We start from the raw sequence: 3,366 nt of genomic DNA on the forward strand, positions 1-3,366 counted from the left end.
ACGGTGCCGGCCATACCGCCCTCATCAAAATCCAATGATAACATTTCCCAAAATAAACGAGTGTTTGAATTTGCGGGTGACCCGCGGGTTGACCCGGCCCACCCGCAGGTCACCTAAATTCTGACCCGCAAAAATGCGGGTCATTTCCTGACCCGACCCGTGTGACCCGCACCCGCATCACCCGCGGGTTGACCCGGCCCGACCCACCCGTTTGCCAGGTCGGTCAGAAATGCACCAACATGGCCCATGATAGATCAACTCGGAAACTAAACTTAAAAACATAAAGAAAAGGTGGTTCAGTACTCCGGCTTTGATTTAACCTGAAAACAAAGGAAACCCAAAAGTAAAGAAATAATTTAGCATACTTGTCAGTAAAATTATCATCATGCACCAATAAATCTTGGCATCGTATATCATTTACATTCCAAGAAGGACGGCCAAGTGACTGGTGCTCCAAGCAGCGTCTGCGATAGTTGTGAAGAATTCGGATGGTCTTACCAGAAGCTCATCTGGCTCCTCTCCGGCCGTGATCTGGATCTCAGAGAAACCCTCTCCTAATAGCTCGTCCTCAACTACTACTGCCGGATTGACACTCAAACGAATACCACTAGCCACTAGAAGCCCCTCACCTCTCGTTGAATGCTCAGTAAGTCAACCTTGGAAAAAACCAAATGATCAGAAGTAAAATTACACAGTTCTTTATTAGGTCACAATTTGACATATGATTAGATTAAAAGTTAACGACATTTATACCCGATCGTCAGTGAGATCTTCGTGGCTGCCAGAGGAGGGTGCATGTGGTCGTGATGGAGTAAGATCGTCGGAAATTAGCCGTTTTAATACATTGATACTTTAATTCGCGATTTATTCGTTTTCATTGGAAATCAACTGTTTTAAACTGTGTTAGCATTTTAAACGTCGTATTATTCGGCTTTCCCGTAAAACGCATTTTTCAAACAAAAAAAAACGCCATTTAGTACGGCGTTTTGCTAACTATGGCTGTGACTCCTGAGAGTTGGGCGGATTCTTTCTCTTTGTCATGCCTAAGTAAAATATGTGACCTGTAAATAGAAAAGCGAGATTTGTATCAATGATTTACAAAATATAAGCACTGATTGCAAAACTAACATGTACATAGATTATTTGCAACAAAAGATAAATCATACAAAGCACAAATGTAGCAAAAATAAGAAAAATAAAAAATACGGAACTATCAAGAGGTGGCACAAATTTGACTTTTAAAGAGAGGATCAGTTAACCAATTTCATAACTATGGACATCTAGATAGTGTTCTCAAGTTTAGCTCCATGCCTAAAAAAAACAATCAATTTGTGATATGCAAGAACTAATTGTAGAACAAAGGATTTGAAACATAAAGAATGCAAGAGCTAAATGTAAATAGATCTAAATACCTTTTATAGGATAGAAAGCCAACGAATGTCAAATTAAGGTCACGGATTACTTAGTATCGCCTCCAACATCATCCACGAAGCTATTCTCATCTTCAGTGCTATCGACTAGCTCCCTAACATATATAGGGTCTTCTTGGTTAGATTGGATAAACATTTCCAGCGGTCCGTCAATCTCTGCCCCAAGAGTGTGTGTGTGTGTCTATACACACACACACACACACACTTGGGAAACAGATATATACACACACACACTTGGGAAACATATATATATATATATATATATATATATATATATATATATATATATATATATATATATATATGAGGAAAAGGATTGTACGCTCTACCGTACCTAAAGTTAGGTACGGTAGAGTGCCAAATCACATGGGTCCCCCATTTTTGGTGGGCATCTAAACCATTCATTTGCAAGGCCCCATCATAGATAGGGTGCATACCAAAAATCAGCTCCATAGGATCATCCTAACCCATCCATTTGTGGAGGCTAAAATGGACAGACAGTGTTTGTCCACAAATCTGCCCATTTTGCCCTCCAGTTTTGGAGGGGTTAGGATGATCCTATGGTGCTGATTTTTGGTATGCACCCTATCTATGATGGGGCCTTGCAAATGAATGGTTTAGATGCCCACCAAAAATGGGGGACCCATGTGATTTGGCACTCTACCGTACCTAACTTTAGGTATGGTCGAGCGTACAATCCTTTTCCTCTCTCTCTCTCTCTCTCTCTCTCTCTATATATATATATATATATATATATATATATATATATATATATATATATATATATATATATATATATATATATATATATATCTGTTTCCCAACTTTCAATATCATCCAAATTTTGTACTTCCACTGCCTCGCACTGTATATATGTCTTTGCACAATCACATCAAAAGTGTCCCTAGGCTTTGTCTTGGTAATCGCGTACCAGTCTTTATTGTTGAGGTGATCTTGTACGTAGAAGACATGCTCTACTTGAGCGACGAAGACAAAAGGCTCATCTTCACAATGGCGAGCTATATTTACAACCGTAAAACCAAGCTCATCTATTTTTACTCCTCTTCCCGGGTTGGATCAAACTGATCACACTTGAATATCAATGCCTTTATTTGTCTGAAATAGTCAAGTTCGACGACATCCATCAAGACACCATAGTAAGTGACATCACCTACTATGTGATTTCAATCCCTTGCACTCGCAAAACTTGACATTCGTGCAGGACAACCACTCCACTATTCTATGTTTTTTATTTTTTGCTCGTGATCTTTCACGTGAAAGCTGTGGACCACGATCCCGAGGACGGTGAGCGAGGGACATGAGATCCCACGCCGATCCTCTAAGATCTCCACAATGTGAAGGAGAGCTCTACCAAGGAACTCTCGAAATGGTGCCACTCACAGCATAGGTGGCGATATAAATGAGATACCTCTCGATTCAAGGACTAGCCCAGAACCAAGACGTACCTATAACAAAGAAGAGTCGTCATCCAAGGAAATAAGCCCTGGATCCCTTGAAATACTCTGTTGCAACGGATAATCAGAGATACAAAAGTCCGTACCTGATGACGAATGGGGAAGGTGTTAAGCACCCCCAATTCGCCCAAGTGCAAGCACCTGGACTCTTATGCAATTTTAAATTAATTTCGAAGAGTTTTGGGCTAAAATCATGTGAAATGGGAACGAGTATCCCTGAGAAAACGTCTATCTAAGCATGCGTGACCCGGGGATGGGTAAAAGGGTTGTTGGAGCTGAGAGAGATGAGATGGGGAATGGAGGTAGGACGGCTGCTCTAGGGAAGAGGATGAAGTCAGGTTTGAGAAGTATAGAGGGGTGAAAATGGTGTTTGGAGGCGGTGCTCGGGCGGATTTAGAGGTTAGAGATGGGGTCTGTTGGGATGTGAACCATGAGGAAATGAAGATGAAAATGGGTTTTGA

General features: G+C 41.0%; 1 long non-coding RNA gene across 1 annotated transcript; it reads right to left on the minus strand.

Annotated features, from left to right (window-relative positions):
* Nucleotides 1–237: 237 nt before the first annotated feature.
* On the minus strand, nucleotides 238–1,579 carry LOC143853990 (uncharacterized). Its single transcript, XR_013237320.1, has 3 exons — nucleotides 1,413–1,579; nucleotides 754–1,061; nucleotides 238–656 (listed from the first exon to the last, which is right to left on the minus strand). It is a non-coding gene; the product is annotated as an uncharacterized LOC143853990 (long non-coding RNA).
* Nucleotides 1,580–3,366: the final 1,787 nt, after the last annotated feature.

The sequence above is a fragment of the Tasmannia lanceolata genome, unplaced genomic scaffold, assembly GCF_043159265.1.
Source record: "Tasmannia lanceolata isolate RefF3 unplaced genomic scaffold, GAP_Taslan_0.1 ptg000020l, whole genome shotgun sequence".
In the NCBI taxonomy this organism is placed as follows: domain Eukaryota; kingdom Viridiplantae; phylum Streptophyta; class Magnoliopsida; order Canellales; family Winteraceae; genus Tasmannia; species Tasmannia lanceolata.